This window comes from Staurois parvus, unplaced genomic scaffold (assembly GCF_062004578.1).
Source record: "Staurois parvus isolate SC_StPar_1 unplaced genomic scaffold, SC_StPar_1.0 ptg000104l, whole genome shotgun sequence".
Classification (NCBI taxonomy): Eukaryota; Metazoa; Chordata; class Amphibia; order Anura; family Ranidae; genus Staurois; species Staurois parvus.
In genome coordinates this window covers 11,134,366-11,158,038 of record NW_028317900.1, presented here as the reverse complement: position 1 = coordinate 11,158,038, position 23,673 = coordinate 11,134,366, and the positions used below count along the sequence as shown (strand labels likewise).

The 23,673-nt window shown below is 41.0% G+C and overlaps 1 protein-coding gene and 1 long non-coding RNA gene across 2 annotated transcripts in view; both read left to right on the top strand.

The window, feature by feature from the left end:
- GPR176 (G protein-coupled receptor 176) overlaps window positions 1–23,673 on the top strand; it is an 87,623-nt gene that overhangs the window by 44,038 nt on the left and 19,912 nt on the right. The window lies entirely within an intron of this gene.
- On the top strand, window positions 2,004–3,920 carry LOC149467696 (uncharacterized). Its single transcript, XR_016311902.1, has 2 exons — window positions 2,004–3,645; window positions 3,747–3,920. It is a non-coding gene; the product is annotated as an uncharacterized LOC149467696 (long non-coding RNA).

Here is a 23,673-nt window from a genome sequence, read left to right as displayed (position 1 = left end):
TTTTCCCCTCACATCCGGTCTGGTTCTGGAATTCTTGAGTTCTGGAGGTATAATTCCCCATTATTGGTGTCATCAGAAGAATCTATTTTCCATCATTGGTGTTAGTGGGAGGATTAGTCCCATCATTGGTGTCAGCAGAAGAATGTATGCTCCATCATTGGTGTCAGTGGGAGGAATAATTCCCCATCATTGGTGTCATCAGAAGAATTTATTTTCCATCATTGGTGTTAGTGGGAGGATTAGACCCATCATTGGTGTCATCAGAAGAATGTATGCTCCATCATTGGTGTCAGTGAGAGGAATAATACCCCATCATTGATGTTATCAGAAGAATCTATTTTCCATCATTGGTGATAGTGGGAGGATTAGACCCATCATTGGTGTCAGCAGAAGAATGTATGCTCCATCCTTGGTGTCAGTGGGAGGAATAATACCCCATTATTGATGTTATCAGAAGAATCTATTTTCCATCATTGGTGTTAGTGGGAGGATTAGACCCATCATTGGTGTCATCAGAAGAATGTATGCTCCATCATTGGTGTCAGTGGGAGGAATAATACCCCATTATTGATGTTATCAGAAGAATCTATTTTCCATCATTGGTGATAGTGGGAGGATTAGACCCATCATTGGTGTCATCAGAAGAATGTATGCTCCATCATTGGTGTCAGTGGGAGGAATAATACCCCATTATTGATGTTATCAGAAGAATCTATTTTCCATCATTGGTGTTAGTGGGAGGATTAGACCCATCATTGGTGTCAGCAGAAGAATGTATGTTCCATCCTTGGTGTCATCAGAAGAATGTATGCCCCATCATTGGTGTCAGCAGAAGAATTTATGCTCCATCATTGGTGTCAGTGGGAGTAATAATACCCTATTGTTGATGTCAATGTGAGGAATAGTGTCCATAGGGCAGCAAAGGGCTACATCTGGCCCGTGGGCCGCAGTTTGGAGACTACTGCTTTAAACCATATGAATAAATACTGACTATTGTAAGCACTCCTGCAGTGTTGGTTTATCTCAGCCCCTGTAAATATCACTTTTCCTGGACATCTTGGCCTGGTAAAGGAAGTGTAATAATGACATGTCTTCTGGCAGAACGCAGACTACCACGTCAGCATGCTGACACTATTGAGGTACTCTATATTTTCATGAACGCCGCTGCCAGACTCATCCACCTCACGAACCGTTCTGTATCTGCCACCCCTCTCTGCCAATCCCTCCACTGGCTCCCAGTTGCCCAACGGATAAAATTCAAAACACTAACAATGACATATAAAGCCATCCACAACACTGCCCCAATTTACATAACCAATCTCATCACCCAAACCGTACACTCCGCTCCTCGCAAGACATCCTACTCTCTAGCTCCCTTATCTCCTCCTCCCATGCTCGTCTCCAAGACTTCTCCAGGGCGTCACCCATCCTCTGGAACTCCCTACCAAAATCTATCAGACTCTTATCTACTCTACTTGCCTTTAGGCGATCACTGAAATCCTCTCTCTTCAGGGAAGCCTATCCTGCCCTCTGCTAATTCTGGAATCCTCTACTCTTCCAACCACTCCATCCCCCACAGTTACTACCTACTGTACCATTCACCAGTCCCTCCTAGATTGTAAGCTCCAAGGATCAGGGCCCTCAAATCCCTCTTGTATTGAACTGTATTGTTACTGTATTGTCTCCCACTATAATGTAAAGCGCTGAGCAAACCGTTGGCGCTATATAAATCCTGTATAATAATAATAATAATAATTTTGCCTACAGATCATTATTGAGTTTATGAACATTTCCAGAATTCTCGTTCCCTTGCTCTTGTAATCAGATCTCTGCCACTCCCAGAAGTGTGGTCAAAGTTGGGGGTAAAACCATAAGGAGCCTCTTTTTCCAAAATGAAGTACCCTCAGGTAAGTCACCCATGCACCCCTCTATAGATGCACTATTCCGACATTGCTGCGGGATCCACACAAGTCATTTGTTCACGGACAGCTGCTGTGAGACAACACAAGGTTACATAAGAGGCCATGTTGAGTGTGTCACAACCAGCGGGACATTGTGGCTGCGGAATCGTTCTGTGTGCGTATGACTCAGATATACTGCTCAATGGGGTTCAGGAGTGTGATTGCTACAAGATGCACTAAAGGAAAAATGCTTCCCAACTATACATAGAAGAGGGGGCTGTGTGAGAAGGCCGGGTTACCACAGCAACCGAGCCAGCGAGAGTGACAGACTCAGGGGAAAGGAGCGCCAGGCGAGAGCGAGAATTTATATTTAGCTGCCGGAATACACAATAATTAGACAAAGCTGGCAGGTTATATTTAGAATCGGCTCAGTATTAATGGATGATCACAGGGAAAACAGAAAGGAAGTGGAAATATTATTTATTTATTATGATTTATTACAGAAAATCTCCACATCTCATGCACTGCGACGACAACCAGTTCTTCTATTTTTTTTTTTTTTTATGCAATAATTATGTTCTGCAGTGTAAAGTTTAACCCTTTTGCTGCCAGAGGTGTTGCATTTTTTGCTCACGTTTCAAAAATCATTTTAGCCCTGAAGATTGCATAAATCCCCAAAAGATGATATATATTCTAAATCTGGAGACCCTAGAGAATAAAATAGCGGAGGTTCCAAATAGTGCAAAGGTCTAGGACAGCGATGGCGAACCTATGGCATATGTGCCACAGCTGGCATGCAGAGCCCTCTCTGTGTGCACTCGAGCGGATCGCTACCCCCCCGGCAGCCATCGCCAATGTGCACGCTCGAACCAAGTTTCAGCTTGTCCAGTGACATCATCGCACCTGGCTCCTGAGCGTTTCAGCCCTCTCTTCTGGATCCTTCACACATGCAGCTGGCTTCCAGACCCAGCAGAGCAGTGTCACCTGTGGCACCACAAGTATCCATGAGGATTTCTTACCCAGGCACAGCACGTCGTGTTCTTCCGCAGGACGTTGGACTATGGTAATGCCTATATCTGTCTACAAAAATGTAAGTTGCTCTCATACAGACTTGTATATAGCCATATTTTGAGAACATTTACAGATATATCTTACACCCCCCGGCAGCCATCATCAAAGCACAGGCTCGAACTGAGTAGCAGCTTGTCCAGTGACATCATCGCGCCTGACACCTGGCTCCTGTGTGTCTCAGCCCTCTCTTCTGGATCCTTCACACACACAGCTGGCTTCCAGACCCAGTAGAGCGGTGTCACCTGTGGCACAGCGGTATCCATGAGGATATCTTACCCAGGCATAGAGCGTCTTGTTGTTCCACAGGACGTTGGACTATGGCAATGCCTATATCTGTCTACAAAAATGTAAGTTTGTCTCGTACAGACTTGTATATAGCCATATTTTGAGAACATTTACAGATATATTTTACAACCCGGCAGCTATCGCCAATGCACGCACTCGAACCGAGTCGAAGCTCGTCCAGTGACGTCATCGCGCCTGACACCTAGCTCCTGAGCATTCCAGTTCTCTCTTCTGGATCCTTCACACATACAGCTGTCTTCCAGACCCAGCAGAGCGGTGTCACCTGCGGCACAGCGGTATCCATGAGGATTTCTTACCCAGGCACAGCGCGTCTTGTTGTTCCACAGGACGTTAAACTATGGCAATGCCTATATCTGCCTATAAAAATGTAAGTTGCTCTCGTACAGACTTGTATATAGCCATATTCTGAGAACATTTACAGACAGATCTTATATGGGTGGGGTTAGTAAATCATTTTTGTTATTTTAGTGTTTTTCTAGACTCCAAGTGTTGAACACCAAAAAAATGAGCACAGCAAAAAAAGCAAAACTGAAAACAGATAGTGGAAGATCTTTCCAAGAGGCCTGGACAAAGTCATTTGGAAAAATACATGCACATGTAGAAATTTTGATTTTTTTTTTCAATAAAAAACTGTCTGCATCATTGAAAGCTCTGCTATTGTGTTTTCCTTTTAAGACAAAAGATGTGAATTAGTTCGGAGAACTGTATGAGTTGTTTTTTCTAAACTAAAACCTCAGTACTCAGCAGTGTTGGCACTTTGAAATAAATAAGTTGGTTTTGTGTCGCAGTTTGGGCACTCAGGCTCAAAAAGGTTCGCCATCACTGGTCTAGGAAATGTAAAATGTCAGCAAAATATATACCAAAATTGATTTTAGGGCACACATACCCAATAAATTGCCTATTTTTTGGCTAGAATATAAAAGAGGAGGTTGCGCCAAGTAAGTAGATACCCAACATTTCAAACCTTAAAATTGTGTGTGCCCATGAAATGGTAACACTTTAAAAAATAGGAGGAGAAAGCAGTTTAGAGTTACTCAGGAGCTCCGACTTGCGTTATGATAAGTAACATGTGCTTTGCAGTCGGCGGTTTTGTGCATAGCTGCCCCGATGTATGCATTTACATTTGTACATGTGTGTATGGGGGGGGGGGTTCTTGGATACAATTTTTTTACAGTTTAATTTTTTTTTACTCTTTACTATTTAACCAATTCAATACCGGGCAATTTTACACCTTCCTGCCCCAGCCAGTTTTCAGCGCTCTCACACTTTGAATGACAATTGCGCGGTCATACAACATTGTACCCAAACTAAAATTTTATCATTTTCTTCACACAACTAGAGCTTTCTTTTGGTGGTATTTAATCGCCGCTGGGGTTTTTATTTTTTTGCTAAATTAACAAAAATGACCAAAAATTTTGAAAAAAACACGTTTTTCTTTGTTTCTGTTATAAAAGTTTACAAATAAATAATTGTTCTTCATAAATTTAGGCCGAGATGTATTCTGCTCCATGTCTTTGGTGAAAATAACCCAAATTAGGATGTATTATTTAGTTTGTAGGAAAGTTATAGAATTCACAAACTATGGTATAGATCTGAATATTGATCAATCCTGAAGTACTGACGGCCATTCTAATTTCTTGAGGTCCAAGAATGTCAGAACAGCACAGATATCCCCCAAATGACCCCTTTTTGCAAAGTAGACAGTCCGACGTACTTCATAAGAGGCATGGCGAGTTTTTTGAAGTTTTATTTTTTTTTGTCATAATTTTTCGGAAAATGAAAAAATTAAAAAAATTTGTTTCACTATTTTTTTTTTACATACTGTCACCAGTGCAGTACAGCATCATCATATAACTGGCATGGCGGTGAACAGGGACACTGACTGGTGACAGAATGAAAAAAAAAAATTTTATTATTTTTTCTTTTTTTTTTCTTTTTTTTAAGATTTTCTTTTCATATTTCACTATGACCAAAGTAGTACAATGTTACCATAGTAACATTGTACTACTTTGGGGAAGTGATCAGTATTTTTTTTACACAATTTGCTTAAGGCAAAGAATTACTTTGCTATAAGCAAGCATTCACCTGAATGACATCGATTCATTCAGTGTTTTTTTTTTTTTTTGTGCTTAGCTGTGATTTGGCCACAGCTAATCACATGACATGTGCATGTGATTAGCTGTGACCATTCACAGCTAGACACTAGTATACAATGGATGGCATGAATTAAGCCATCCATTGTATACAACTGTCATGTGACCTGCTGTGATTGGTCACAGCAGGTCACATGGTACTGGCAACAGGGTCGGTACTCAGATCTGTCATCGGCCGTGTCCGAGGTACACGGCCGGTGACAGATCGCGCCGCTGCGCAGCTCTGCAGGAGCACGATCTGCACATGTGCGGGAGGATATGGCGACCACCCGGAACGCTGATGACATTTGCCGGCCGCCATTCGTCCATAGGGCGGGCGGCAAATGGTTAAATCACATAGAGGACAAAAAGTCCACTATATGATGATTTTTTTGGTGACAAGTTTTCTTTAATGAGACACCAGGGGTCCTTGTGCCTCAACTGTGCTCTGGTGAATCTAACATAGTGCAGATTGGACTGCATTAGAAGTGACTCGGGGAACAAAAAGAGGAGGAGAGGGGATGGATGTTTGCTCTCTCCCCTCTACCCGGCAGCACCAGCCATGCCAGTCCTGGGCACACTGATGGGCATGTGGAGCCTAGGATACATGGTGGGGGCGTGTGTGTGGTGGTGGGGCCTTTACCAGGGGGTTTGAAAGCGATTGGTCGCCTGCACAGCCGCTGGATCACTTTTAACAGTTGGCAAGACCTGACAGTAAAAAGTTTAAAGCCTCTATGTAAGATAAAAAAACATCAAATATATTTCTTTACCTTTTTACTCTTTTATAGTAAAACTGAAGGCAACATCTTTTCATTTTTTCATTTTGAAAAGAGTAGGGCAGGGTTATATCCCTTGATATCCCTTTTCAGTTTTTTTGCCATCTGTGTCTCCTTAGAGAAATTTCCTTTCACTTCCTCTCTCATTGCCAAAACAGAAAGTGGGAGGAAATCCCTCCAAAGTGAGGGAATCCTTGGTTGTCACCAGAACTAGTGTCCCCATTGTTCCTGTTTTATAGACAACAGAGAAGTTAGGATTTTCTTTCAATCTCTGTGATAACAGTAAACAGGACAAAACGAGGGGGAGAATGTCCCCAACAGGGACACAGACAACAACAAAAACCTCAAAGGAGCTCTAATCCCTCTCCACTCTATCAAAAACTAAAATAGTTTTGCCTTTAGTTATATTTTATGTCATATTGATCATCTATAAATTAATCAGTATTCGGCATTCCAGATTATAGATAATGCACAAAATATATGAACCAAACTTGTGTAAAACTCAAATAATCCCAAAACAGTCACACTTTCACCCTTGAAAGTAAATAATATTATAAAACCTTTTTTTTATCAGTCAATGCATATAACAAAATAAAGTCCAAAATAAAATGAATCCTCTGTGTCCAACTTCAATATTCCCATAAATCCAGATCAGGTGAGTACCTCGAAAAAATAAAACTAAAATAGTGTATTACCTCAATAAAATTGGGAAGATACTTTAACAACCAGTAAGTATATACTTATAACAAATATGTGCAAAAACAAAACCAGATTCAAACCATGAGTTACACGTGAATCGTGAGATCACTCTGTGTACACTAATAAATAAAAATAAATAAATATGACAAACAGTGTACACTCAAAAACCAATTTTTTTTTTAAAAAAATCAAGTCAAATCAAAATGAAATAAATAAATAAATAAAACAAATAATAAATGGATAAAAAGGTGAATACTCTGTGAACACTTCTATAGGGCAAAAATGCATACAATTACCCTCATAGAGTAATATCAAGCCTTAACAGAGAACACTCAGGTGCTGTAGTCACTTTTCAGATTCTTACTCCAGAGTGCTGTGAATGGGGTTCCAATCCTTAAGGAAAGCCCTTATGACTCCATCATCTTCATGTAAATAGAGAGAAAGGCTCATGTAGCAAAGTATAGTGGGTAATAAATATTTAATAGTAATGCTTACATTAGGGATAGTATCAAACAGGGATCCCTTCAGAAGAAGTCCGGAAGTGACGAAACGCGTCAGTAAATGTGACGTCTGACGTAATTGCGCAAACCGGAAGTGGCTCAGCTGCCATTTTGACTGTTGGAAAAGGCATGAATAACGTTCCAGGAAGCTGCTCAGGCTGAGTCATGGGAACATATTGCTATTTAATACTATCCCTAATGCAAGCATTACTATTAAATATTTATTACCCACTATACTTTGCTACATGAGCCTTTCTCTCTATTTACATGAGGATGATGGAGTCATAAGGGCTTTCCTTAAGGATTGGAACCCCATTCACAGCACTCTGGATTAAGAATCTGAAACGTGACTACAGCACCTGAGTGTTCTCTGTTAAGGCTTGATATTACTCTATGAGGTTAATTGTATGCATTTTTGCCCTATAGAAGTGTTCACGGAGTGTTCACATTTTTATCCATTTATTTATTTATTTCATTTTGATTTGAGTTGATTTATTTATATATTTTTTTTGGTTTTTGAGTGTACACTGTTTGTCACATTTATTTATTTTTATTTATATGTGTACACAGAGTGATCTCACGATTCATGTGTTACTCACGTTTTGATTCTCTTTTTGTTTTTGCACGTATTTGTTATAAGTATATACTTATTGGTTGTTAAAGTATATACCCAATTTTATTGAGGTAATACACTATTTTAGTTATATTTTTTCGAGGTACTCACCTGATCTGGATTTCTGGGATTATTGAAGTTGGACACAGAGGATTAATTTTATTTTGGAATTTATTTTGTTATACGCATTGACTGATAAAAAAAAGGTTTTATAATAAAACATATTGATCATCTGCCAAAAATAGGATTTCTCACTGAAATGGAATATGTACTGTGTGCCAGCATTCATCATCACTGAGGGGAACACATATGTGGCTGGTTTGCTACACACTGATTGACAAGCTCGGCACAGACATTATTGCTCCTGCAAATTACCCAGTCTGAAAAAGTTCACAGGTCAATAGAGAAAGGGTATTTGTGATATTGCTAGGCAGATACATTCACAGCTGAAAACATACCAGTTAGCTTATCTGTCAAAAAGAAAAAAAAATTCAGCCATTTTTCCAATGCAGTCATCCCTGTCAGACAGCACAGCCAGGTCTGTCCGCTCTTTTCTATTCTGCACTTAAAACTATTCAGTGTGGTCAAAGACCATTTGGTAGTGAAGAATGAGTGACACACTAATGAGGTCAACTCTCTGCTCTCCCCTCCTATCAAGCAATTCCTATATACTATTCAATTATGGGTTTACAATGCTGCCCTTTCATTTATCTAAGCACACCGATCATTACACCCATGCAGAGGCCTGTATTTACCTGCCCAGGAGTCCTGGTATATCCTGTAAAAGCCATAAACACAGGTTTCACAGTACCAGTGTGAATGAGGCCCAAGAGTGTGCATTATGAGGCATATAATGCACATGCTGGTGTGCGTTATACATGTGCAGTGCATTGTTGCAATGCATTTCGTTGTTTAATAATTTGATTTGATGAACAATAGCAAGTTGCACCACACTGATGCACGTTGTAATGTGTTTTTGTGCATTGTATTGCACGAAAGGGATGACATGCTGCATTTTTATGCGACACACACCACAGCACTTGTATAGTGTGAACAGGGCACATAGAGAACAACTGTTCAACGTTTTAGAAAAAATGAAAAGGTGAACAAACATCCTACACCCTCCCCAACCCCCAGTCCCCTCTGTACTTACCTCTGTTGGTGATGAGCTGTCAGTGCTTATACAGCCGGTGTAGCAGCCCAAGATTTGAAATCCCCACTCTTCTCTCCCTTCTTTCTACAGGGTTTCTGGGACAGATCAGTGATGCTCTGTGCCAGCACTAACCAATTAGAATCACTGTGATCTGTCCTGGAAGCCCTGCAGAAAGAAGAGGGAGAAGAAAGGGGACTTAGATATCTGCAAATCACTTGCACCAGCTGCATGAGCACTGACAACTCATCATCCATAAAGGTAAGTAAAGCAAGGACCATGAGGGGGGTGGGGAGGGTGTACCATGTTAGTTCAAACATACATCCTAAAATTTCTTCAAAGTCCCATTTTTACCCTTTTCTAGATTTTTTTTATATATATTGATAGTTCATCTTTTCATTGTTTTCTGAAAAGGTGAACTTATACTTTAAAAGAGTTTGCAACTAGAGATGGTGCTGGGTATTCTTTGAACTCATCTCTATCAAAACTTCCAATTTGCACTTTTTTTCACACAATGGGTGGTTTTAAATACAAGTGTCAGGGCGTGACTTTGGGCGTGCTGATAGGTGTGGCCACGCCCCTCCTCGTGAACTCCTGGCGCCGGCCAGACTGCTGTGCTGGGACTTTTCTCACCCCTGGTGTGCTAACTTGAGCCAACCTTCAATCTTGGTAATGGCTGTATCCTGATGGCAGGGCACTGTTTGCTGGCTAGTGCTGAACATTGGTTTCCAGCCATCACTGAATAGCTGGGTTGCATGTCCACAGTAAGAATAGGGAGCAGCCAAAGGACAGTCGTGCACTGAAAAGCCGTCCCGGTTTCTCCAGGCGATGGCAGGCAGGACCGCAGGTATAGCAAACATTTCACAGAGATTCAGCAACCCGTACAAGGCACAGTCTTTACTAGGAGCCACCTGGGGAGCAACATAAAGACATACAGGCAAATTCCGGAATACGAGCCCCCACATATAGTACTACCCCCTTAGGGGTTGAATTTGGGTCCCCCTATAGTCCTGCACAGCCAGTCAATTAGCATTTTCCACACCGATTTCATCCACAGACAGAAATCAGGCCTAGAGCATTGGTTTGGTTGTTTTATTGAAGGAATTAAACTTGGATATGGTAAGGGGTGTATAGGGTGCCCAAAGAAACTGAAATCTGAGGACAACTTCCTGAACTATTCACAGCTTCTCTCTGACACACAGTCTCTGTTGGAGTGTTAGCCAGCAGCTTCAGTTGTACCACCCCAGACTCAATGAAATCCTCTTCAACCAACAATTTGAAGGTTTTCTTCCTTAGCAGGGGATCTGGCTCTGGTGCCCTTAAATAAGGTGCACAGTCACTAGCAAAGGGATAATCCGGTCACCCACCTTCCCTTATCTGCCCAGGGGGCGTAGGTGGGCTCACTCAGATCCTCTCCTGTACAGCTTGTGGAATGGCTGCTGTTACAAGGCCTATCAGCTGGGCTGGTCCTCTCTCAGGGGACCAGTGAGTCTTGAGGTTTCCTCCTTTCCAGCTCCTGGCTCGCAGGCAGGCCCCATCCCACTAGGCCTCCTGGCAGCCTTCTTCCTCAGCCTCACATCTTCCTGCTCCCCACTCCTCTCCCACCACCACTCTTCAACTCCTTTTACTGGGCAGACTTTAACACCTCTTAAGGGAGTCCAGACACTTGCCAAGCCACCTGTTGGGGATTGGCTGAGGTCTCCCAAGGATGCAGCCAATCACTCCTCAGATTCACCCACTGCCTCCAAGGCCCTCCTCTGAAAGTCTCAGAGCAGAGGGAAATTCCAGAGGGGCTGGCCTTCAGAGTCACTTAGTCCTGACCAGAATTTGACCCCTCTGGCTATCTCACCTGAGCTACATTTCAGCTCCTGTCTAACCTTTAGGGATCTAGCACCACCTAGTGCAACTAGGGGGGTGCTACAGGAGTGTATAGTCACAAAATGTGCATTGTGTGAAGGTTCTCAAGTCATTTATTCAATTAGAATCTGTGTGTGTAAATCGTTAATCTTTTGGTTGTTTCATGTTGTAGTGTATACTAATTGCTGGATATTTAAAACAGCTTTTTATTTTGTGGATGGTTCACATAACCGTGCTACCAGCCCATGCGTCAAGCAGTAATGGGGCTCATGTATGAAAACAATGTAAACTTGTCTTTGGTAATTGAGGTTTTAGTGCAATGTAGGATGGAAAATAGAAGAAACATTACATTGGTTACTAAGACAACACCACTTTTTTACATCTCAAAGTCCCAAGTTATCAATGCAAAAGATTACATTCTTTTTTGCCTTCTTGTATTTGCTTGCTTGTTTGTTTAACTGCTTAGATTAACATTAGAGCTCCCTGTATTGGTGATGGAGAATATTTTCAATTTTAATCATAATAAAAATACATCTGCTGTTATTCCCAACATCTTTAGAGGTTAGGCATATAGGAGATTATGTTTGCCTGGCTGTCATGACCATTCTCCAGCTACAATACTTATGAAGTCACTGATCCCAACAAATTAGCAGAAGGTGAAGGAAACACTCCCAATCTGCATACATGCTGAAGGTCAGTGTTTTACTAAGTAGCGCAACCCAGAGAACAAGTGACAGCCAGGCAGCAGGTATCTTCCATAAGACGTAATCAGCTAAATATTTCTATGATGACAGATTTATTTCAGATTGATTCATTTTTCACTGCTCAGAAAACAAATGAACAACTAATATGAACATGAATACTGAAGTTATTCTCAACCAAGGATGCTGTTGGGTTCCCCTGGGGTGCCGTGCGCATGGGACCCAGTTTTCCTTGGATCAGCATCATGAGTTGCCATGGTGCGCATGGGCCAGCCACCATCAATGACGTGCTAGGGTCAGGATGCATGGCATCATTTGTTTTTATGGTGATGATGCCCAGATTGCCCTCTCCATGATCCAGGGCAGGCAACATGCAGCCCCCCCCCCCTCAGAATTCAGGGGAAGATGGAAGTCTGCCTCCTCTAGACATCCTCCACCTCCCTCTGAAGCCAAAAGGTAGGGATCTGATGTAAATAGGAGACTGTGTTAGCTGGGGGGCTCTGGGGTGGGGCAACTGTGTGAATAGGGGGCTCTGGATGTGATGGGGGGACTTCTGATGTAATGGGGGGCTCTGTGGTTATTGGCTATCAGGTGATGGGAAGACTATGATGTAATAAAGGGGACTCAAATATAGGGGCCTATGATGTATAGGGGAAACTCAGATGTGATTGGGGGACTCAAGTAAAAGGGGCCTTTGATATACAGGGACTAATCTGATGTGATGGATGCCTCTCATGTATGGGGGGAAGGTCCCTGAAGGATAAGAGGGAATTTGATGTAATGGAGGCCTCTGAAGTGAAAGGGGGGGCTCTGATGAAATGGGGAACTCTAACATGATGGGTGGAGGGTTTCTGATGTAAAGGAGGGGCTCTCGCATGATGGGGGACCACTGAGGTGATGGGGGGCTCTGGATGGAAAGGAGGACCTCTGATGTGATGGGGGAACTTTTGATGTGAAAGGGGTATTTCTGATGTGAAGTTAATTTCATCAAGGTGGTTGTGTGCCTTACCCCAGACTAAGGGTTCCCACTGATAACTAACATTTACATTTTTAACATCTTACACTGGAAATGGGATGCCTTAAGATTTTGTACAATTTTCAAGGATGCTGTGTCTGAAAAAAGGTAGAGAAATGCTGACATACTGCATCAACTACTGAATAATTCACCCTCAAGTATTAATGGATATAAATAACTCTATCTTTGAGTGTGGCTACGGCTGGCACATCCTGAATGCCCATATTTCCCCAGAGATCCCCTATCGTGAATGGCAATGTCATTATTAGAAAAAGTAGGATTGATCTTCCGGGTCGAGATCCGCAGTGACTCTGGCTGACATGTGACCAGTGTATATACAGTAAATAAATAGTTCCTCAAATATTAAAATAAAGTCCCACGAGCAGCTCTAATGTTTAAACATAAAAGAAAATTAAAAGACAAGCTGCCCACACCTACACATACTCATATAAATGTGCTCAAACCATAAACAATGACAGTGCTGCTCTTTATTGATCAACACCCTGTAGAGAGTGTCTTTTTTTCACCCATAAGTCTCCCCTGCAGCAAGCGACTTTGAGTTAAACAAAAACTTGCTTTTTACCCTAACAGTTATATAACTAAAAAGTAGCTTTGTATTTCCAACAGCAGACATTAACTGCCTCCCGCCCACTATATAAAGAAATGACGGGAGGGCAGCGGCTCTCTCGTTCTCGGAGGAAGTCATATGACGTCCTCCCACTCTAGGTACGTATGCGTGCCCCCGGTGGTACACGACGTGGCGATCAATGGTGTCCCTGGGACACAGCGGATCACTGATTGTAGTAAAGAGCTGATGATGTAGGCTCCATCATGTTATCAGCTGTGTCCAATCACAGCTGATCGCATGTAAATAGGAAATGCTGGTTATCGGCAGTCCCCTCGTCACGCTAACAGCGTGTGAAGAGAGGAGAGCAGGTAAGCAGCATTTCTCAGAGGGGACATGTACACTGATCATCAGGGCACTGATTAACAGTGCCCTGATGATCAGTGTAGACCCATCAGTGCCACTTGTCAGTGCCCATCAATGCCACATACCAGTGCCCATCAATGCCACATATCAGTGCACATCAAAGCTGCCTTTCAGTGCTGCCTATCAGAGTCAGTCAGTGCCTCCTATTAGTGCCGCCTACCAGTGCCCATCAGTGCTGCCTAGCAGTTCCAAACAGTGCCACCTAGCAGTGCCAGTCAGTGCCACCTATCAGTGCCCATCAGTGCTGCCTATCAGTGCCATATGAGTGCTGCCTTTCAGTGCCCATCAGTGATACTTGTTAATGCCCACCAATGATGCCTGTCAATGCCCATCATTGCCGCCTATTAGTGCCCATCAGTGCCCATCACTGCAGCCTCATTAACGCACATCAGTGAAGGAGAAAAATGATTTAGGTGATTAAATACCACCAAAAGAAAACTCTATCTGTCTTAAAAAATGATAAAAATGTTGTTTGGACACAGTGTTGTATGACCGCGCAATTGTCATTCAAAGTGCGACAGCGCTGAAAGCTGAAAATTGGCCTGGGCAGGAAGGGAGTAAAAGTGCACGGTAGGTAAATGGTTAAATAACAGAATACTAAGGAAATCTAGTGGCTAAAAATAAATACTGTGGTGGACAGCTCCAGATTTTAGGGAAGACTTGGTGATGTCACGGCGCTCGCGGTCAGCTGACCGGCTGGGATGCTGGATCGTTAGTGTGAGAATGAAGGGAGATCCACATGTTCATACAGTGTTGGCTACATATGATATTTGGTGCGATTGAGAACCCGTACCATGTGAGTTGCTAATTTTTAATATTTAATAAATGAGTGATTTTAAAGCAGAGCTCCACTCAAAAGTGGAAGCTCCACTTGTTTACCTCCTCCCCTCGTCCACTGCCATATTTGGTACCTTTTGGGGGGGAGCGGATACCTGTTTTTGACAGGTACCCGCTCCCACTTCCGGTTTAAATTGTAGTGTCAAAGGGGGTTCAGCCCCTTCCTTTCTCCCGCAGTCTCCTGGGAACCTTCACAGGTCTCAGAAGACTGCCGGACCAATGAGAATGCTCAGCGCGACTTGTGCATGCGCAGTGGGCACCCGGCTGTGAAGCCAGAAGCTGTCATAGCCTGGTGCCCACAGTTGTGATGCCAGCGCCCAGGGAGAGAAAATGCATAGAAGGGACGGCGCGCAGGTGAGAACATCACTGGACCCTGGGACAGGTAAGTGTGTGTTTTATAAAAGTCAGCAGTTACAGATCTTGTAGCTGCTGATTTTTAATAAACACAAAAATGACTGGAACTCTGCTTTGAGGATAAAGCACTATTGTTTGCCTATATATTTTTGGTACATGCATGCTGAGCAGAGGAGGAGGAGGTGTAAGAAGGAGGTTGTACATCAGTGAAGGAAGACTCAGATTCAAGCGATATCATAATCCTATGTCCATTTTAAGGGATGCAAGCATTTGTTGACCAAGCTTCTATGTGAGGTCAAAAGCTCCAGGTGAGGACACATCTGATGTGTTGGTGCTAGAGGTCCACATGTTACTATCAAGAAGACACGGAGTTATATAAGTAGCCATATGTTGATTATAAGAAGAAAGATTGAGAAGGACTTATCAAACAATTGGGACTTATTATTTGTCATATTTTGGAGTTTATGTATATTTTTTTGATTTTGCTGAGAATTTGAGGTCACATTTGATAGGTGTATATTCATATTGCAAGGAAAGCGTGGCACTGTCATTGTTGTTTATTATATAAGTAGTTCCTGCTTTGCTGGCCTGTTTGGTAAACCAAATCTGGCCCAGTTTATTTGTTACATTTTTTTTTTAACTTTTTTTAAGAGCTCTCTCCTGAACAATACATAGCCATGCATAATTCCCGGTATCCCACTATGATGATATCCGCCCATAAACCCTTCAGCCTTGAGTGGGTGGTTTATCCCATACTGGGTCTCTACTTTATTAAAGTAACCCTACACTTGATCCTGCAAAATTCCACAATTGTTCAGCCTAGTTAAGTCACCTAATGCAGCTGCTTGTGAAGGCGTGACAATGATGTTGCACTGTCCTGCAGTTCCCCCATAATCATGTTACAGTTGTGTTCAAAATAATAGCAGTCAGACATCACTAACCTGATCAATCACTGTTTTTGGTAGAAATGATATTTCTACATGGCAAATAATTTACTAGCAGGTGTAGTAGAGTAATAGAAATCCAACAGACCCAACAGTCATGACATGCATGCTGCTGATTCTGTGTAATTGAATCACTAATTGAAAGGGGCATGTTCAAAATAATAGCAGTGTGGAGTTCTATTAGTGAGGTCATTCATTTTTTGAGAAACAGGTGGCAATTATTGCCCTTATTTAAGGAAGGAAGGCAGCAAATGCTGTACATGCTGGTTACAGTGCATTTCTCTCTAAAATTCTGAGGAAAATGGGTCGTTCCAGACATTGTTCAGAAGAACAGCGTACCTTGATTAAAAAGTTGATTGGAGAGGGGAAAACATATAAAGAAGTGCAGAAAATGATAGGCTGCTCAGCTAAAATGATCGCAAATGCTTTAAAATGGCAACCAAAACCTGAAAGACGTGGAAGAAAGCAAAAAACTACCATTCGAATGGATAGAAGAATAGCCAAAATGGCAAGGACTCAGCCAACAATCAGCTCCAGGAAGATCAAAGAAGGTCTAAAGTTACCTGTGAGTACTGTTACAATTAGAAGACGCCTATGTGAAGCCAAGCTATCTGCAAGAAGCCCCCGCAAAGTCCCACTGTTGAAAAAAAGACATGTGCTGAAGAGGTTACAATTTGCCAAAGAGCACATTGACTGGCCTAAAGAGAAATGGTGCAACATTTTGTGGACTGACGAAAGTAAGATTGTTCTTTTTGGGTCTAGTTGGTTGACTCCATGCAACACAGATGTACAGCAGTTCTCAGAAACAGTGCTTATACAACTAAATATTCATTAAGTGATTCAAAGGAAAGCAAAATCTTCAAACATTTTTCAATTTATATAGTGAATGTTTGAGTTTATAAAGAAGAATATAAACACTGTTATTTTTTTTTAACAGTCTAATATTCACTTTTCTTCAATTTTTTTAGAGGAACAACACAAATTTGATCTATTTTTCTTCATGTTTTGATTTGGAATAGAATGTGTATTGTTCCCAATGCATGTGTGTGTATGGAAATAAAAGCTATTAGAAGGATTTTGAGCTTTATTCACTTTTTTCAACACACTGCTATTATTTTGAACACAACTGTACATATGCATTGTTGTTTGTTTGTCTTTAAATAATTTTGTACTTACCTTACTTTGTAGATAGGGGAGGCTCTTCATACTTAGCCCCAACCTTTTTCTTCATGCTTTAACCACTTGCCCTCCTAAGGATTTACCCCCCTACCTGACCAGGCCATTTTTTGCGTTACAGCGCTGCGTTACTTTAACTGATACTTTCGCGGTCATGCAACACTGCACCCAAATTAAATTTACATACTTTTTTCCCACAAATTGAGCTTTCTTTTGGTGGTATTTGATCACCTGTGCTTTTTTATTTTTTGCGATATAAAAAAAAAAGTCTGACAAATTTGAGAAAAAAAACAGTATTTCTGACTTTTTGCTATTAAACATGTCCAGTAAAAAATTAAAAAAATCAAATTTCGTCATAAATTTAGGCCAAAATGTATTCTGCTACATGTATTTGCTAAAAACAAATCCCAATACGTGTAAATTAATTGGTTAACATGAAAGTTATAGCGTTTACAAATGGCGGTATATATGTTGTATACTATATACTATACAAATACAGTGATCAGTGCTAAAAAAAAGCACTGACACTGTACTAATGACACTGAGTAGGAAGGGGCCATCCAGAGCAGTGTGCCTGAGCCGACAGGGAGGAGGACTGTTAGTAAACAAAGCAGCCCTCTTCCCGGTCGGAGTTACTCGGTAAGCACCGGGCACCAGCAGTTAATTACTGACCGGAACCCGGTGATTGACAGCCGCGACCGTGAATGGTGGTGCGAGTAGGGCGCGCTTGCGGTTCGCACGTGCCCCCTACCCGGAAATACAAAATCATGTATATATACATGATTTTGCACACCCCTGCTGCCCTGTAGCAGTATATCTGCTATAGGGCTGCAGGGATGTGGTTAACCTTCATTCACCTCATGTACTGTATTCTACTGAAGTTAGACACAGTGCACACTATGGGGGAAATTTACTAAAACTGGTACAAAGTCTTCATATATATCTTTAATCCAAAAACCTGTGCAGATCGTAAAAGATGAACATCAAATAGGTAAAAAAAATCATAGTGTTGCACATACAAGGAGTAGTTTATTGCAACTCAAGATTAGACTGGGCCATACGTTAGGGAGGACGGATGAGGCTTTTATTTTATTCCAGCAGTTTCAGTTGAAGTATCATTGAAATAACAGCTGTCATCAAAATGAGAGCTTCATCTAATACAGTTATGGGCTTAGGAATAGACTTTATTTAGTACTGAGATGTTATTCATCCTGTGCAATGGTCTCTTCAGTTCTACCAGCCGTGAGCTTGTAGATAGTGTAACTAATCAAGAGTACAAAGAAGAAGAGGTTATGTCTCAAGACTTCATAATCACTGCATAGTATTATACTGACTTGTATTAAAAGAAATGAAAGAACAGAAGCAACAGGAAAGGATTTCTTGGTTTAATTTATACATTTTAAGCCTAGAGAACAAGCTTGTACAATCAATTGAGAAAGAAATAAGACTGTATCTTCCAGAAATCATTCGCAACGCTTGAGTCCATTTGGACCAAGTCCATCCATATATCCAGGGGCATGACATATGCTTATTTAATACTTTTTACTTGCAAAAAGTAGCAATCTCCGTGCAAAATAGCTACATTCTATAGGCTAAAAAACTTTTTCTGTTGTAATATACAGTTGAGCAAGAGGGATGCCAACGAGTGAGCCTTCTAGATTAATCAGTTATGCAGCTAGTATTGGGATTTCTGAATGCACTCTGTATTAAAATTTAGTTATTAATATTATTATACAGGATTTATATAGTGCCAACAATTTGCGCAGCACTTTACAATATAAAGAGAGACAGTACAATTACAATACAGTTCAATACAGAAGAAATAGGACGGCCCTGCTCATGGAGCTTACAATCTAAAGGATTGTTATAAAATAATTATAAAATAGATTATTAATTAATAAATATATACATATACATATATACAGTTCTCAGCATAAATGAGTACACCCCTTTTGAAAAGTAAGATTTTAATCAATCTCTCAATGAACACAAGAACAATTTCCAAAATTTTGACAAAACTGAGTGTTATAGAACATTTGTTTAGCTCATTACATGAAAGTAAGGGTAATAATATAACTTAGATTACAAAATCTTCAGTTTTACTCAAATTAGTTGATGCAAAAATGAATACACCGCACAACAAAAACTACTCCATCTAGTATTTTGTATGACCTCCATGATATCTAAGGACAGCACCAAGTCTTCTAGGCATGGAATGAACAAGTTGGCGACATATTGCAACATCTATTTTTTTTCATTCTTCAAGAATGACCTCTTTTACAGCCTGGGTGCTGGATGGAGAGTCAAGCTCAACTTCCCCATAGGTGTTCGATTAGGTTCAGATCAGGAGACATACTTGGCCACTAAATCACTTTCAATGTGTTCTAGTTCAGAAATGCAACAGTGGCCTTAGATGTGTGTTTTAGATCATTGTCATGTTGGAAAAGTGCACGATGACCAAGGGCACGGAGTGATGGTAACATCTTCTCTTTGAATATAGAGCAGTGCATCTGTGAATTCATGCTACCATCAATGAAATGCAGCTCCCCGACACCAGCAGCACTCATGTCCACAGAAGGACACTACCACCACCATGTTTCACTGTAGGCACCATGCATTTTTCATTGTACTCCTCATATTTGTGACGCGATACAATTTTGAAGCCATCAGTCATCAGTTCCAAAAATATCTTGGTCTCATCACTCCCAGTAGTCTTCTTTTTCAGCATGGGCCCTAGCAAATTCTAGGTGGGCTTTTTTGTGCATGGGCTTTAGGAGAGGCTTCCTTCATGTACGACACCCATGCAGGCCATGCAGTGTATGCCGTATTGTGTCAGAGGAAACAATCATCACAGTTTGGCTTTCTACTTCCTTAGCTAACTGCTGTGAATTTGCAGTGAATTTGCATGGTGATTTTCTTCAACCGTTTTCATCAGAAGACGATCCTGGACTGGCCTGGATTTCTCTGTGAGATGGTGGCAGTTCCATCTTTGATACATTTTTGTATCACTGTTGCAACAGTATTCTGAATGATAAGTAAAACTTTGCTGATCTTCTTGTAGTCTTCTCCTTTCTTGTGTAAAGAAATTATTTTCTTTCTCAGGCCTTCTGACATTTCTCTTCCATGTGGTGCCATTGCTGACAGCATGAAATGGAAGGAGCTTTCTTTGTTAAGTTGTTGGACTTTCAGGGACCAAAGCCAGGTCCTAAAAGCTGCAAAAATAACAGCATGGTCATTTTGATTATTTGAACTGCCATGTCTAATGTTACTTTGAGATATCTTGGTTTATTTGATATATCTTTGTCTTACATAGGTATTTATTCTAGAACATTTATGTAATATTCCATATAGCTACCGTTACATCATTGCTTACCAAAGAAAAAGAAATAAAATGTACACTTGAAACTAATTTGTACAGTGTCTCTCCGAAAATATTACCTGGGTTATCATGCTTAATTTTTCTTTCTTTCATTAATTAATTAATTAAATAATTAAATAATCAATTTATACACTTTTACAAAGTTCAATCTAACATTCTGTTAAAATTACCCATAAACTGTACATTTCAAGTTTATCAAAACAAAATGAGATGAATTACCAAAGGGAAATTTGTTAGTTTTGAGGTGCAAATATTGGCACATTTCCCATGCAAACTGATGACATTAGAGGTTCAGTGCAGTGTTGCAACAGCTGCATCAAATCACATTAAGGTTGGCCATACATTATACAATTTTCTTGTACAATTTTCCATTAGATTTACCAAAACCATATAATATAAGGCTTTCAGTTTTTATGCAATCAGGCAGGCCCCCCCTGCACTACATAGCCAGTGATATACAGCAATGCAGAAAGGAGAGGAGAAGAAAAAAATGTAAAATGATCCCAGCTGAACATTGTCTTAGATTTGCACTAAAAGTTTGGTGCACGTCATAAAACGCAAGCTGGCAGACCAATACCATCATGCTATAAATTAAAGGAGTTCTGTTGTAACAGGAAATACTTTTAATTTATAAAATCAGCATTGTGATAACATTACTAACAAGTTATTTTTGACAATCCAATATTCAATTACTTAAAAAAATGAGTGCTGCATGTCTGCTGGCTATCTCCTCCCACAACTTACTGGAAGTTACAGTCAGCAAGGAGCATGAACTCCCTGCTGATTGGGTAGGGGGAATGTCAGACCACTGCAGAGTGACCACTGCTTCTTACAGAGAGCATGAACCTACTCTGCAGTTAGCAAGGGACAAGCTTTCTTACGAAGACTGTAGCTACTGTAGAAAGAAAATGAGCTATGAGACATTGAACATATTTTGTTTTGATTTATTTCAAAGTAGGGATCAGCCAAACATATCTGGGTTTGGCTCAGGCCAGGTTTGCCAAACTTTACTAAAGTTCGGGTGATCAATCCTAATCCCATTGAAGTCAACAGGGGCCCAAATGTTAAAAAAACACAATAATGGCCATTTTATAAACTAATACGCAAGGTATTGTTAAACAAATGCCATGGGGAGCTGGGGCACTTCCCTGGGGAACTTGCACCAAAGTTAAAAAAAAGTATTTTAACATTCCATTAGTTCCATTAGGTGAGGAGCAGGGATTTTAATAACCCTTTAAGTGAAACAATAAAAATGCAAAATTCCTTCCTCCTGAACCTGCCTATGAAAGATGCATCTGTACTACATATACAACCTACTATAGTAACATTTAAAAACGATTCAAAATGCCATTTAAATTGCCTCACTATGTCAATAAGCAAGGGGTACATGATATTTATACAAAAAGAAAAAATAATAATAAAACACCCTGACACTGAGAAGAAAAAAATAGATGATAGATCAATCATAAAAAGATGTAAATCTATTGACAATCACGTCAACTAGCAATGCAAAACCATGATGAACAACACCCACTGAAAGAAATAAATCTTCTGGCACGATTCACTCTTGTTGTCTTTTCATTCCAAATAACATCTCTTGGGGCCCTGCCGCTGGAAGGAAACAAAGAGACAGGGTCTACCGGGTGACATCATTGACCAAATATTGACATGAGATGGGAGCAGATCGTGTTGGCAGTCAGCAGGATTGATTTCATTCTACGGGCATCATTTATCGTGTTGATGTGGATCTACAGTTGCAAGAAAAAATATGTGAACCCCTTGGGATTACGTGGAGTTTTGCATGAATTGGGCATAAAATGTGCTCTGAACGTCATCTAAGTCACAACAATAGAAGAACACAGTCTGCTGAACATAATACTACACAAACATTAGATGTTGCCATGGTTTAATTGCACAGAACATGTAAACATTCACAGTGCAGGGAGGAAAAAGTATGTGAACCTTTGGACTTAATAACTGGTTGACCCTCCTTTGGCAGCAATAACCTCATCCAAACATTTCCTGTAGTTGCAGATCAGACCTGCACAACGATCTGAAGTCATTTTGGACCACTCCTCTTCACAAAACTGTTTCAGTGTAGCAATATTCTTGGGATGTCTGGTGTGAATCACTCTCTTAAGGTCATGCCACAGCAATTCAATCGGGTTGAGGTCAGGACTCTGACTGGGCCACTCCAGAAGGTGTATTCTGTGCTGTTGCAGCCATTGTTTTGTTGAATTACTTGTATGCTTTGGGTCATTGTCCTGTTGCATCTCCCATCCTCTGCGGAGCTTCAGTTGGCGGACAGATGGTCGTACGTTTTCCTGCAAAATGTCTTGATAAACTCTGGAATTCATTTTCCCATCAATGACAACAATCCGTCCAGGCCCTGAGGCAGCAAAGCAGCCCCAAACCATGATGCTCCCTCCGCCATGTTTTACAGTGGGGATGAGGTTTTGATGTTGGTGTGCTGTGCCTTTTTTTCTTCACACATAGTGTTGTGTGTTCTTCCCAAACAACTCAATCTTGGTTTCATCTGTCCACAGTATATTTTGCCAGTAGTGCTGTGGAACATCCAGGTGCTCTTTTGCAAACTTCAAACGTGCTGCAATATTCTTTTTGGACAGCAATGGCTTCCTCCGTGGTGTCCTCCCATGTACTCCATTCTTGTTTAATGTTTTCCTTATTGTAGATGTGTCAACAAAAATGATAGCATGTGCCAGAGATTTCTGTAGGTCTTTAGCTGACTCTCTGGGATTCTTCTTTACCTCATGCAGCATTCTGCGCTGTGCTCTTGCAGTCATTTTTACAGGATGACCACGCCTAGGGAGAGTAGCAACAGTGCTAAACTTTCTCCATTTGTAGACAGTCTATCTTACCATGGACACATGAACATCAAGGCTTTTGGAGATACTTTTGTAACCCTTTCCAGCTTCATGCAAGTCATCAATTCTTGATCGTAGGTCTTCTGAGAGCTCTTTTCTGCGAGGCATGGTTCACATCAGACAGTGCTTCTTGAAACCAGTAAACCCAAAACAGGTGTGTGTTTTTTAAGGGCAGGACAGCTGTCAGCAACACATCCAATATCATCACAGTGATTGGAGTCAAGGTTGGCTCACTCCTGGCTCCAATTAGCTCTGGGAGAAGTCATTAAACTAGGGCCTCACATACTTTTTCCTCCCTGCACTGTGAATGTTTGCATGTTATGTGCAGTTAAACCATGGCAACATCTAATTTTTGTGTAGTATTATGTTTGGCAGACTGTGTTATT